A 15828-nucleotide genomic window follows, 5' to 3' on the forward strand; every position below is an offset into this window, starting at 1 on the left:
TTTCTCCACCATTACTCTTCCTTAATCAAAAAATCATTGATAATGTGAAATTCCTCTCTATATGTCTACTCTTTTGGAATACTGGATTCTATACCTTTGGCAACTACTTTTGGTTAATCAGGAAATAACACTAGTAGTTAAGGCAATTTGGAATGGTGCCAAAAATGTATAGAACTTTCCTTAGACTGGATAAGTACCTTTCCTGCAACTTTAACATTCAGTCCCTTTCAGGTAGACCTAAAGACTTCATATAGGTTTTTACACTTCTCCAAAATAACTATTCCACCCCCAGAGTAATCACCATCTTATCAGAAAGATTTTCTAGCACAAAGGCAAATCTCGAAATCTGATGTGGTGTAGTCTAAGAGTTTTAAATACACCCTTATAGACTAACATATAGTTCCTCTTCTTTATCTTAAGATTTACTTGATTGTCTTCCAATGTTCTTCTCCTGGATTAATCTGATACCTACTCATTACTCTCACTCAACAGCAGGTGTCTGGTCTAAGGCATACTAAAGCATATCTGAGACCTCTCACTGTTGATTTAAGAAATTCTTTCATGACTTTATCTTTTCTGGAATAGTTGAGACTTTTCCTTAGATAAATAAAATCTATACCTAGAAGTCGAGAAGCTTCTATAGATTGCCATTAGAAAGAAAATGCTTCAGCATCTTACTAAAGTAAGTTGCTAGCATTATTGTAAGTAATTACCAGGTATACCACAAGCCATAGGTTTAGATAAACTCAAACTAGGAACAGGAAGTTTTGTTAAGTCCATTGAATAGACTTATTAACGAAAATTTCCTTTTATGTCCTTGTAATAGAAAACTTTAGGTTACTCCATGTGAATGGATCAAACTATAGTTCTCTTAGCTTTTGTAAAGACCGCATATGATTAATACTTTGAATTATTAAATAATTAGGGTTTATGTATGAGATTTTATTATTTTTGATAATAATACAATTATGAGAATTTATTTGAGTTCGTATATATTTATTATGCTATTTATGTAAATTTCTCAATTTCTGTGATTGTGTTCGGAAGCTGTGGAAAGTGACGTTGGGCCATTAGAGAGTCTCGTTGGTATATTTTGGTATGTCAATAGTGGGATTTTATTGTTAAGTTTTGGAAAAGACCAAACTAGCCTTGTCACTCTTTTAGTTTTTGAATCCAACTAGGAGGGCTAAAAGGTAATTTCATTAGTTAGGACTTTTGTCTTTTTGTGAAGTTGTTTATTTAATAAAATCTGATTCTTATTTATTATTATCCTTACTTTATTAAAAAAAAAAGAATGAAAATAATAATAATATATAGTATTAGAGGTTGAGAACCTAGAGAAAAACCAAGTCACCTTCTCCATTAAGCTTTCTCTCTTTCTTTCCTTCGAACCACCAAGGGGGCCAGCTGAAAGTTTGGATTTTCTTAGTTCAATTCAGTGAGTTTTAGGGGAATCGGAAGCTTTAATCAAAGGTATAACTCCTCACTTTATTTTCTTGATTTTTCCTTTAACTCAAGTTAGGTTTGAATGCATATTTGGCTAGGGTGTAGGGGCTGTGTGCTTGAGATTAGTTTGATGCTATCTTCCGAAGTTGTGTAGTGGTTATTTAGATTGTTCTAAGCTTAATTGGATGATTAATTTGTTATTTGAATCAAGTTGGAGCTTATGAACTCATATTGGAACTCTAATGGTGGTTTTGTTTTAAGAGTGTTTTGTTGAGTTGTGTTGCTTGGTTCTGGTTTATTTTAGTGCATACAGGTGTTCTGGAAAGTATTGAAAAGTTTGGGATTAATTTGAGTTGTGGGGGTCGGATTTTTGGTTCCCAGTTCAGAACCGGAATTCCGGTTCCTGGGAGCCTGCGTCAACCGGTCAACCGGTTGGTCCCAGGAACCGGACTTCCGGTTGGGGCTTTTTCCCGTTTTTAAGTAATTTAGGGTATTGGCATCTTAATTATCGATAGGGCTAAGTTTAGTTTCTATTTTAAATCCCCGATAAGTGTTTTAGCGAGTCTCTCATCGGATTTTGAACATTATGGTTTAGGGCCCTGTAAAACATCGAACTGCACTTCCACTCAGGCTGACCGGCACACTTGAGCACGGAACGAGGTAAGATAGCGTAAGAATATATATATGAATGTATATGCTTGTTTTGATTGTTATACTACTAGCACGAATATAAAATGATTATTAGAGTGTTAGTACAGTATTGTATGTTAATGTGGTTACGGTGTTACCAATACGAGTACCCAGGGTACGTCGTGTTCGTGGTACAACACTTAGTAATTTCTGGGAGTAAAATTAGGGCTCTACCAACACAAGTACAGAGTTGGTACTTTAGTGCATTTGGTACAGTAGTCGTACTTCCCTTAAGAACGTTCTTAACCATTTGGTGAGCTTGGTTAGTGAGCTCAGGGCGGCTTAATCATAAAGCCAGCATTGCAGTACTTTTATATATTTCTTGCATATCTTACTGAGTCTGTTGACTCATCAGTTTGCTACCTTGTGTAGGTAAAGGAAAAGCAAAGCTGGAGGAACAGTGAGGCAGAACTCGGCATGATTGTACATATCGCGGCAGTGCAACCTGGAGGGTTTCGATTTCTTAATATTTTGGAGTCTGTATTTTGAGGATGCATGTCCGCTAAACTTTTAAAAAAAAAATATATATGTATATAGTAGTAAAGTACTTCTAATTTGTATTTTGATACTCGGGATCCCGATCCATGTGATTATTAATATATAAATTATTAAAATTAATTTTCGAGTTTATTATTATAAAAATACGGGCGTTACAGCTTTCTTCTTAGTTTCTTATCTTGACAATCCATTACTTGTTTAAACTCACAATGGATTTTAATCACTAGTGTCTTCCAAGTCATAAGAAGGTGAGTTCCTAGAAACTCTCCCACTACGACAAGGTACCGTGAATTATGTCTAAGAAAACTAAATGGTATTGATCTCTTCGGTTGTGACAAGAGAACAGAGGCAGTGGGATCATCATATGTCAAATAAGATGATAGAACACATTTGGAATCAAGAAATAAATATCTCCTTTATTTGCTACTTTATTTTCAGACTTAGTCATTTTCTTAGAAAAGTAGTATTTGTTTAAACAAAGTCTTTCTTATCTATTGACTATGGGATGGTCCACCCCTAATCACTTAGAATAGCTAAAAAAAAACTTGCAAACAATGATTAACAGTTCTAGCTTTTCTTAAGAATTCGATTAGGTCATCCATGAATCTAGTAATGATTTACATTAAGTATACAACCATTACATCATTCTGAAATTGTATTACCATAGAAGGATTTAGGCAACGACTAGTAACTAATCATCAATATTGTTACGAAAATTATAAACACTACGCAAGTATACGCAATCAAGTAGTAAAACTCACACAGGTGAGGTCGAACCACAGGGAATTAGATTAAATACTACTACATTATACTTATAATTCTATTTGGCAAATCGAAAACAATTATGATTTAAGAGAATTAAAGTAATTCAGAAAACGTAAAACACAGTTAAAGTTTAAGCAAGATGAGATGATAGGGAGGAGAATCCTGTTGTTGTTTACCCAAATTGTTAATGCTTAATTACTATCCTATTCTTGAAGTGAATGACAGATTATAAAGTAACCTAGCTCTTTTCAGATCTTCTAGATTCTAAATCACATGTTATCTAATTAATTCCTTAATTAAACTAACATGAAATCAGCATTAGGTAATAATCTACTCGTCACATAAGTCATGTAAATACTCTCGTTTCACATAGAACACCGATTATCCAAATTTTAGCATTCTCAGTTCTCACTTTTCAGATTTCGAATTGAGATCATAAAGCATGCACAAGGTGATCAATCTTAAACATGAAATTAAACACAAATTAAGATAATTTCACAAACAAGAATGAAGGAATGGCAATTTAAACATTAACTAGGCAAACATTAAACAACAATCATCATCCTCCCTAAATGGGAAATTTAGTTCAGAAATAAATCCATAACCATTCCTATAGCAATATTCAACATAAAGAAATTAACGAGGAATAAAGAAAGAACTGTTGGTGGATGAATTCTGGATCTTCACTTGAATCTCTATGCTCTTCCTGCCACTCTCTGCTGTATTTTAGGGTTCCAAATTGCTTCCCCTCACTTTCAATCGCAATTTTCTATTTATAACTAATTTTTAGGGTTCGATGGACGAAAATGCCCCTGAGTCGTACGGGATCTCGCCGCGGCCATGTTTCCTCTCACCGCGGCAAGATAATCGCAAAATAAGCATCTGTCTGTATCTCTTAAATGGCCGCGGCGGCACTACCCCTCGCCGCGTCGACTGTAGCTCCCAGGGTTTCTCATTTATTTCATGGTCTAGCCGCGGCCAGATACGCACAATTCTTCAAACATCGTGTTTTCCTTGGCTCAGCTCGTCTTTTACTGAATTTTTGCATCTGAGACCTCTATTATTCCAAAGAACCTGAAAACATAGAAAACAAGCGTAATTCCGTCCCAACACAGCAAAAAACGCACATAAAATAGATCCAAAATATAGGCTAAAAATAGCCTAACAAACTCCCCCAAACTGGATCTTTACTCGTCCCCGAGTAAAACTAAGACTCACTAAAAACAAACAACACAATAGATAACCAAACTTTCTGACGATTGAACTACTACCACCACCTGCACAACTTCAAGCCATCAATAACCAGAATTTCAATTTGCCAACTCTAAGAACTAATTTGGATGTACAATTTAGAAGTAAGCAATTCATACAAACACAAAACATCACAATTGTCGTTCACAACCGTTCTAAACTTCCAGACATTCCACTAACACATGATCAATAATTTTGAATGACATACCTCTCTCCACTAATGTTGACAAATTTCTCTTTGGAATCAATAGGTCTTTTTCGGTTATCACAACGTGGCTTAGGTACATGGGTAGGTGACAAGTCATATAAGCTACATTATACCATAAGCACTATTAACCAAGCAAGCACCCACATTTATTTTCTTTCTTTTCTTTCATATATCCCAAAGACAATAGTAAGAGATTGCATATTTTTTCCTATGTGCGTACCTCATATTTTTTCATATTTTTTTCCAAGAAGACATTATCACATATTTTCTCTTTTTTTTTCTTCTTATATTTTTTTCACTAGAGGCACAACACACAATACTTTATCACATTTTTTTTTTTCAATCTCTTACTCATACACTTTATTTCCCCACTTACAACAATTTATCCCTCCAAACTTGCTTAAAGGCTCATGGCATAATAATGTATGTTTAGAGTGAAAAGAGTTAAGGATAATGAATTTAGCTTAGGTAAGTGGTGAGGAATTTTTAAAATAGGTTAAGGCTCAACTTTGGGTATACTATGGTAAAATGTTCGGGTAGGCTCAAAAGGCTCAAACGATCCAAAGAAAACTTGCCTCAATCACTTTTCAAACAAAAATTATCAAGGATTTCGCTTCAAGAAAGTATGTCAAACAAATTCTATTTCATGTACAGTCAATCATTCCAAAAACCACATAGAACAGAAGTGATATGCGTCAAAAACAAATGTTTTATATCTACATGAACAACCTCCTAACACACATCCACCCTAATTCAAACAGTTGCAAATCAAGCACACAGTTATGTTTTAATCCATTGCACAAGTGAATAACAGTGGTTCAATCAATCTTCCAATTTGGTTATCAACACATGACACTAAAAAAAAACTAATTAACGAAAACAAATAAACTGAAAAAAAATTAAGTCTCTCCCCCCAAACTAAAGATGCACATTGTCCCCAATGTGTGAAAATAAACCAGGATGAGAGAAACTTACCTGAGCCCCTTAGAAGGGGTTTGGCGGCGGTGGCTGATCATAGGGGTTGAAGCGGGGTGGCATGGCAAAGTAATTAGGATCGTCCACACCGACATTCATCCTCGTGACAATTGGGCCACCTGCTGCTCATCGAAAACACTCCGTTGGGCCATGTAATTCTGCATGTGCATGTTTTGCTGAATCAGATAATTCAGTTGATCGTGAGTGTACTGCATGGCTGGGTCGAGAGGCCTGGCAAGACGTGGTGGTTCAATGTCCTCATGCTCCTCTTGTTCTCTTGCAGGAGGATCTCTCTGAGCTGGCGGTTGACCATAAGGGTGAGGAGGTTTGAGTCGAAGAACAGTGGACAAGTTAATACTGCGTTGTGGCGGCGCCTTGGTATCATATGAGTACTGCGGTACTCCATGTTTCTCACAAAGGTCGGTGATAATTCCAGCAAGCCCAAGTCCACCACCAGAAGACCCCTCAACCATTATGTCAAATGTCACTCGAATGATGTCCCCCACATTCAAATTGTAACCTTTCATAATTCCATAAACCCATTTAATCCTGTCAATCTGAGCATCAGAAAAATGTTTGTTCGGGAGCAACCTTGCACTAACAAAGTAAAGCCATGCCTTGGCTACCGGGTTGAGTTCACACCGGTACAATTGATATGGTTCTCCAGCAAGCTCATGGAACCTCAGGCCAGGATACCCTAGAGTTTCAGCTCTATCCACATAATTCAAACTCCTTTCCCGAAATTGCTGTTTCAAGGGTTGCTGTTCTACCGTGAAGGTTGGTAGCTCATAAAGAGCATGAATTGCAGCTGTAGAAGCAGGCACTCTAACCCCCCTAACTCTCACTTTGTCATCCTCTCTTTCAGGCCAGTTGGCTAAAAATTCTAAAGCTAGAGTTTGGTTGCTACGCTCAGTGACATCCACGAACTTAGTCCACTGCCTATTTAAAATTTGATCTCTAATAGATGCAAATGCAGGAGGAATGTTTGCAGTTTGACTCAGGTTAACAATGTCTATCCCTCTATCTTCAATGAATGTCGTATCTTTCAATTTCAAAAGCGCTCTTGGGCATCCATATTGGTAAACCTCACTCTATCAAGATTAGAGCGACCCCTAGGTGGGTTGGATGATGAAGCTCCCCCTTCTTCACTCACTCTTGTCCTTTTAGGACCCATGTCACCCAAATTTTCCTAACTTTCAAGATTTTTTTTAAAAAAAATTTGGCAGCACTTCCCCTTAAAAATCCACTTCCCGGGAATTAATTCCCTCACAATCAAACCCAATCTTCCTCACACAAACAATATTGAACAATGTATAGAGCAAAAATCCCAAATATCCAACAAACTATCCAAAATTCTCCAACAATTCACAAATTCTTCAATAAAAATTGGATAGGAAGTCTTAGAATTAATACCTCAATGAGAATCCTCCTTTAATCATCCTCCATTGTAGAAAGCTTGAAGTTCTTGAGAAAGAAGAAGATGAATAAGGGTTTTTGAAATTTTGGGTGAGGTTTTAGGGATTTGGGGTTGATTTTGAGTGGGAATGAGTGATTGATGAGAGAAATAATGGTTTAGGATGATTTGGGATGAAGATTTATGGTTAGATTTATAGGAAAAGGGTTTTGGATGGGATTTGAAGAAGAAAAAATGGTGTTTAGAGAGGTATTTTTGAAGGTGGTGGTTAGGGATTTGAATGGGAGTGATTTGAAATTGTGTAATGTGTTTCCCTTTTTAAACTCGTCAGACCTTTCTCGCCGCGACCACTTAATGCCTCGCCGCGGCCAAATTCCGTGAAAAATCAAGTCTTTCTGTAAGGCTTAAATGGCCGCGGCGGCATTACCCCTCGCCGCGTCCAGAATTCGTGAAAATTATGTCCTTTCTGTAAGCCTTAAATGGCCGCGGCGGCCCTACATCTGGCCGCCGCCACTGGGCGAATCCAAAAAAAAATATATATATATTTTTTTTATATGCAGTACATAAGGAAAAAGAATACTAAAAATTGTTTTACCAGTTTTCTAAACAAAACTAGATAGAACAGAAAAAGAAAATAACACTAAAACATAAAAGAGTTCAACTAAATCATACAGAACACTTGGGTTGCCACCCAATTAGCGCTGCCTTTATCGTCGCCCAGCTAGACGTCGATCGAGTTCTTCATAGTGGCGCCAGAATCATGGCAGACTTGGCTTGATCAAATTGACCTCCCAAGTAGAGCTTTAACCGCTGCCCATTAACTTTGAAAGTATTAGGGCCTTCACCTTTCAGTTCCACCGCTCCATAAGGAAACACCTTGACCACTGTAAATGGCCTCAACCACCTTGACTTTAATTTACCAGGAAACAACTTTAGTCTTGAGTTGAAAAGTAGAACTTGTTGCCCAGGTTGAAACTCCTTCCTGACTAAGTTTCGGTCATGCCACCTTTTAGTTCTTTCCTTGTAAATCTTAGCGTTCTCATAAGCTTCGTTCCAAAATTCCTCCAACTCATTTAACTGTAGTAATCTTTTCTGTCCAGCAGCCTTTAAATCCATGTTCAGAGTTTTCATTGCCCAATAAGCTTTGTGTTCTAACTCCACCGGTAGATGACAAGCCTTTCCAAACACCAACCGATATGGTGACATCCCGATTGGCGTTTTGAACGCTGTTCTATAGGCCCACAATGCGTCATCCAACTTTCTTGACCAATCTTTCCTTAATCTCTGCACCGTTTTCTCCAGAATCATCTTTATTTCCCGGTTAGAAATCTCAGCTTGGCCATTACTTTGCGGATGATAAGGTAGAGCAATTCTATGACGAACACCATATCTCGAAAGGAGTGCTTCGAACTGTTTGTTGCAGAAGTAACTCCCTTCATCGCTTATGATTGCTCGGGGAGTACCAAACCGCGTGAATATGTTCTTTTGAAGGAATCGAAGAACTATTTTTCCATCATTAGCTGGTGTTGCTGCAGCTTCCACCCATTTTGACACATAATCCACAGCTAATAGGATGTATAGATTGCTAAAAGATGAAGGAAAAGGACCCATGAAGTCTATCCCCCATACATCAAACAATTCTACTTCCAAGATTCCTGTCAAAGGCATTTTGTTTCTCCTTGAGATGTTTCCTGTACGCTGACAACGATCACATGCTTTCACAAAAGTACTAGCGTCTTTGAAAAGTGTTGGCCAAAAGAATCCGCTTTGCAACACCTTGGCAGCTGTTCTGGTTCCACTGAAGTGTCCCCCACACGGTAGAGCATGACAGTGATTGAGAATAGAGTACATCTCCTCTTCAGGCACACATCTTCTTATTATCTGATCTGCACAGTGCTTGTAGAGGATTGGCTCTTCCCAGTAGTAATGTTTCACCTCAAAAAAGAATTTCTTTAGTTGTTGTCGATAGAGCTCAGGAGGAGTGATATTAGCAGCCAAGAAGTTAACATAGTCAGCATACCATGGTACCATTAGACTTTCCCTCACACTAAAGAGTTGTTCATCAGGAAATTGTTCATTTATTTGTACCTCTTTCGTATTCTGACTTTCTTCCAGCTCTAGTCTTGACAAGTGATCTGCTACCAGATTCTCAGTGCCCTTCTTATCTTTTATCTCTAAGTCAAATTCTTGAAGTAAAAGTACCCATCGAATCAGTCTCGGTTTTGCATCCTTCTTGGTCATAAGGTACTTGATCGCTGAATGATCTGTGTAGACAATAACCTTATTCCCAATCAGGTAGGGTCGGAACTTATCACAAGCAAACACAATTGCCAACATCTCTTTCTCCGTTGTGGCATAATTTAGTTGAGCATCATTCAGGGTTCTACTAGCATAGTAGATTGTGTGAAACACCCTGTCAACCCTTTGACCCAAGACCGCTCCAATTGCATAGTCACTTGCATCACACATCAATTCAAAAGGTAACTCCCAATTCGGTGAAGTAACTATTGGTGCTGAAATCAGTTTCTCTTTAAGAACTTTGAACGCTTTTAAACAGTCATCTCCAAATTCGAAGGGTACACCATTAACAAGTAAGCTGGACAATGGCTTAGAGATCTTTGAGAAGTCCTTAATGAATCGTCGATAGAAACCAGCATGTCCTAGAAAACTCCTCACTCCTTTTACAGAAACTGGAGGTGGTAAATTTTCTATTGTTGAAACTTTAGCCTTATCCACCTCAATTCCTGCTTTCGAAATTTTGTGCCCAAGAACAATTCCTTCTGTCACCATAAAGTGGCACTTCTCCCAGTTTAACACCAAGTTAGACTTCTCGCACCTGGTTAGCACCTTTTCTAAATTTTCTAAACAATGATCAAAGGAGGAACCAAAGACCGAAAAATCATCCATAAAAATTTCAATACAAGATTCAATCAAATCTGAAAAGATAGCCATCATACACCATTGAAAAGTAGCAGGGGCGTTACACAAACCGAATGGCATTCTTCTGAAAGCAAAGGTACCGTAAGGACATGTGAAAGTCGTCTTCTCCTGATCTTCAGGTGCTATAGCTATCTGGTGGTATCCAGAGTAGCCATCAAAAAAGCAGTAATATTCTTGCCCGCCAATCTGTCTAGCATTTGATCAATGAAAGGCAAAGGGAAGTGATCTTTTCGTGTCGCTTTGTTGAGTTTCCTGTAGTCGATGCAAATCCTCCAACCGGTGACTGTTCTTGTGGGAATCAACTCATTCTTTTCATTCTTAATCACAGTCATTCCACCTTTCTTTGGAACCACTTGCACCGGGCTAACCCACTTACTGTCTGAAATGGGATAAGCGACTCCAGCATCCAACCACTTGACTACTTCCTTTCTGACAACTTCCTTCATGGGTGGATTGAGTCTTCGTTGAGCATCGATTGTCGGCTTGGCATTATCTTCCATTAGAATTCGGTGCATCACTGTTGAAGGACTGATTCCTTTAACGTCACCCAGTGTCCAAGCGATGGCCTTGTTGTGAGCTCGGAGTACCCTCAGTAGTCTATCAGTTTCCACATCAGAAAGAGAAGCTGACACAATAACTGGCAACTTTTTATCTTTACCCAAAAACTCATACCTCAATTGACTAGGAAGTACCTTCAATTCAAGTTCTGGAGGCTTTTTAGTAGATGTCATTAGCTCTTTTGGAACTGCTCCAAATTCCTCAAAATATTTTCTGTTCAAGGGCCCATAGGAATCAAGCCATTTCACATAACCCATGACCTCTTGTCCCTCTTACTCCGTCAATTCATCTTCAGTTAAACTTAGTTCAAGAGGATCATCTAGCAGCTTTTTCTCACCCAAAATTTCATCAATCAAATCAATGAAGAAACAGTTATCACTTGCCTTTGGGTATGTCATAGCCTTTAGTACATTAAAGACCACTTCTTCTCCTTGGACTCTCAGCTTTAATTCACCCTTCTGAACATCGATCAAGGCTTGGCCAGTTGCCAAGAATGGTCTCCCAAGAATGATTGGGACGTTGCTATCTTCTTCCATATCCAGAACAATGAAATCAGCTGGAAAGATGAACTTGTCAACTTTAACTAACACATCCTCAATGACTCCTCTAGGATGAGCTAGTGATCGATCCGCCAATTGGAGAGTTACCGTGGTTGGCTTTGCTTCACCCAGCTGCAATCTTTTAAACACTGACAAAGGCATTAAGTTTATGCTGACTCCCAAATCACATAGTGCATTTATTCCTTCAATTCTTCCGATAGTGCAAGGAATAGTGAAGCTCCCTGGATCTCTGAGTTTTGGAGGGAGTTTCTTCTGTAGAATAGCGCTGCACTCTTCAGTTAGAGCCACTGTCTCATAATCCTCCATCTTTCTCTTCTTTGACAGAATTTCCTTCATGAACTTCACATAACTTGGCATCTGCTCTAAAGCTTCAGCAAAGGGAATGTTAATGTGAAGTCTTTTGAAGACTTCTAGAAACTTGGTGAACTGCTTGTCTAAGCTTGACTTTCTGAGCCTCTGAGGGTAGGGTATTTTCACATGGTGATCAATGCTAATTGGTGGAAACTGTTGTGGTTGTGCTGGGCTGTCAGTAGCCTTCTCTGCTGTTGGTGTTGGTGTTGGCACTGGTTGAACTTTTATCTCCTCATCTACCTCAACTGGTTGTGGAAACTCAGGCCCATCATACTTCTTACCGCTCCTCAGGGTAATTGCCTTGCAGTTTTCTTTGGGATTAACTTCAGTTGTGCTAGGCAAATTTCCTTGAGGGCGGGTTGCTACCTGAGTTGCTAGCTGGCCCATCTGAGTCTGTAGGTCTTTAATTGAAGATCTAGTTTCAGTCATGAATTGAAGCAGTAAATCTGTTTGCAAACTAGAATTTCCACCAGAGGCTTGTTGCTGATTAAACTGTTGGTTCTGATTCTGGTTCTGATTTCGTTGCTGATAGAACCCACTGTTTCTTCGGTTATTACCCTGGCTGAACCCATAATTGTTGTTGTTGTTCTGTGAAAAATTCCCAATGGCTTTGGCTTCATCCATTGGCAAATCATCCACATCTGCTTGACACTCTGAAAAGTGATGATTTCCTCCACATATCTCACAAACAATTTGGGCTTGTTTAGCTTGCCCTGCAATTATTTTTGTCAATGCCTCAACCTGAGCTGTTAACTTTGTGATGGCATCAACCTCTAACACACCAGCTACCTTCTTAGATTGACTCCTTTCAGTTGGCCACTGCTGATTGTTTAGAGCCATCTCCTCCAATAGATCATAAGCCTCATTAGCACTCTTTCTCATAAAGGCTCCGCCAGCTGCTGCATCTATTAGAGTTCTAGTGTTACCAACCAACCCGTTGTAGAAGTTGTGGACAAGCATCCACTTCTCTATACCGTGATGAGGACACTTTCTGATCAGATCTTTAAACCTCTCCCAAGCCTCATGGAGAGATTCATTATCTTGTTGGCAAAAGTTGTTGATTTCTCCTCTTAGCTTTGCAAACTTGGCTGGAGGAAAGAACTTTGAAAAGAATTTTGTTGCCAGATCATTCTAGGTGGCAATAGAGTTGGGTGGTAAAGAGTTTAACCAACTCTTGGCTCGTTCTCTGAGCGAGAATGGGAACAGTCTCAGTCGAATGGCATCATCACTAACTCCATTAACTCTAAAAGTTTCACAAAGTTCCACGAAGTTAGAGAGATGCAGATTAGGATCTTCAGAAGGGAGGCCACCAAACTGAACTGAAGACTGCACCATTTGAAGGATGGCAGGTTTAATCTCAAAGTTGTTCGCATCCACTGCCGGTGGCCTGATACATGACTGCACTCCCGTCAGAGTAGGGAGAATGTAATCTCTCAAGCTACGGCCATTAGCTTGATCTTCCACGGCGCCACCATTATTACCGTTATTACCTCCATTGTTTCCAGCATTATTGTTCACATTGGCAGCCATGATTTCTGGTGTTTCAGAAGTTGCTGAAACTCTTTCTTACCTTTTGTTCTTTCGGTTCCTCCTACAAGTTTTCTCGATTTCAGGATCAACTGGTAAGATGACTGCTTGTCCTTGACGGCGCATACACTTAGGAATCCTGAAATGGATCACGAAAATATTGCAAGAAAAAGGTTAGAAACTTAGCAAGAGAAAATATACCAAAGTAGAAGTTAGTATAATTTTATGTAATATTAATCTTTAAACAATTCCCCGGCAACGGCCCCAAAAACTTGTTACGAAAATTATAAACACTACGCAAGTATACGCAATCAAGTAGTAAAACTCACACAGGTGAGGTCGAACCACAGGGAATTGGATTAAATACTACTAAATTATACTTATAATTCTATTTGGCAAATCGAAAACAATTATGATTTAAGAGAATTAAAGTAATTCAGAAAACGTAAAACACAGTTAAAGTTTAAGCAAGATGAGATGATAGGGAGGAGAATCCTGTTGTTGTTTACCCAAATTGTTAATGCTTAATTACTATCCTATTCTTGAAGTGAATGACAGATTATAAAGTAACCTAGCTCTTTTCAGATCTTCTAGATTCTAAATCACATGTTATCTAATTAATTCCTTAATTAAACTAACATGAAATCAGCATTAGGTAATAATCTACTCGTCACATAAGTCATGTAAATACTCTCGTTTCACATAGAACATCGATTATCCAAATTTTAGCATTCTCAATTCTCACTTTTCAGATTTCGAATTGAGATCATAAAGCATGCACAAGGTGATCAATCTTAAACATGAAATTAAACACAAATTAAGATAATTTCACAAACAAGAATGAAGGAATGGCAATTTAAACATTAACTAGGCAAACATTAAACAACAATCATCATGCTCCCTAAATGAAAAATTTAGTTCAGAAATAAATCCATAACCATTCCTATAGCAATATTCAACATAAAGAAATTAACGAGGAATAAAGAAAGAACTGTTGGTGGATGAATTCTGGATCTTCACTTGAATCTCTATGCTCTTCCTGCCGCTCTCTGCTGTATTTTAGGGTTCCAAATTGCTTCCCCTGACTTTCAATCGCAGTTTTCTATTTATAACTAATTTTTAGGGTTCGATGGACGAAAATGCCCCTGAGCCGTACGGGATCTCGCCGCGGCCATGCTTCCTCTCGCCGCGGCGAGATAATCGCAAAATAAGCATCCCTCTGTATCTCTTAAATGGTCGCGGCGGCACTACCCCTCGCCGCGGCGATTGTAGCTCCCAGGGTTTCTCATTTATTTCGTGGTCTAGCCGCGGCCAAGCTGTGTCTAGCCGCGGCCAGATACGCACAATTCTTCAAACATCGTGTTTTCCTTGGCTCAGCTCGTCTTTTACTGAATTTTTGCATCCGAGACCTCTATTATTCCAAAGAACCTGAAAACATAGAAAACAAGCGTAATTCCGTCCCAACACAGCGAAAAACACACATAAAATAGATCCAAAATATAGGCTAAAAATAGCCTAACAAATATGCAAATCGAAATTTCTGGGGAGGTAAGTTTGGATATAATTCAAAAATCAAATTTAATGATCTTTGAACTGCATATCTACCAACTATTTCTCCACCCCTATCAGTTCGCAAGATCTTTAACCACTTACCTTAATGGTTTTCCACCATTACTATAAATTAATGAAATTTTTCAAACATTTCAAATTTCTTTGCATAAGGTATAATGTAGAGTGATCGTTTTAAGAATACAACGAAAAACTCATATCCACCCCTGAATGTACATCAATCTGCGAATGAGATGAACTTACTTTCAGTGGATATAGGCATATTAACTCTTTGCAGAGATTGATCTTGTCAAAACCACTATGAACAAGATACAAATGCCATAGATTAAAAAAGTGTGGTAGTGTCTTTTGATGACTTAGGTTTAGTTACATCAAAGAGTTATTAGAATAGTGCAAGTGGATCCTGGTCATAGAATACTAAACTCATATTCCATACAGTTTGAATCCATTAATAGAAGATGGATATTAAACACTTGTGAAAGTGTAACTGTATTGTATCCTGGAATTAGAAATATAAGAAAATTTCTGTTTGGATTCTAAAATTAAAGTCAGACTTAAATTTATACCAAATATAATGAGTAATTCTTTCTTGGACCACCACTACTAATTTAAACTCTAAGTCAGATTTGCCCATACAAGTAGGAGATTTCTAAGATTGAGGACTTATATCATTGTGGAATAGAATTTCGGGTTATAATCATATGTCATTTAATTTCTTAAGAGAAAAAATAGAATGACACAAAATGATTTATTGACCATTCATCCAATGATATGTTATTGAGCTAATTCGAAATGAATAAGCTTAGAGGAATTAAGATAATTTCGTTTATAAATAAGAATCCAACGATGCTTCGATTAACGAGAGTCAAAGTAATCCTATTTATACAATCTTCTTGTTTCATATTGTAAAAATACTAGTCTAAGGTGTCATCAATTGATGAACAGCTAGATGTTGCATATACAATATTTATCTTTTAAGATCTAACACTATTATGTATGTCTAATGGTGAAAATCCATTAGGGATTTATCTCATTAGATAAACAAACCAAGTTAGACCAACAATGAAGATTCGAAA

General features: G+C 38.0%; 1 non-coding gene across 1 annotated transcript; it reads left to right on the forward strand.

Annotated features, from left to right (window-relative positions):
* The first annotated feature begins 12626 nt into the window (after positions 1–12626).
* LOC115721473 (small nucleolar RNA R71) lies at positions 12627–12733 on the forward strand. Its single transcript, XR_004012494.2, has one exon. It is a non-coding gene; the product is annotated as a small nucleolar RNA R71 (small nucleolar RNA).
* Positions 12734–15828: the final 3095 nt, after the last annotated feature.

This window comes from Cannabis sativa, chromosome 2 (genome assembly GCF_029168945.1).
Source record: "Cannabis sativa cultivar Pink pepper isolate KNU-18-1 chromosome 2, ASM2916894v1, whole genome shotgun sequence".
NCBI classification, from domain to species: Eukaryota; Viridiplantae; Streptophyta; class Magnoliopsida; order Rosales; family Cannabaceae; genus Cannabis; species Cannabis sativa.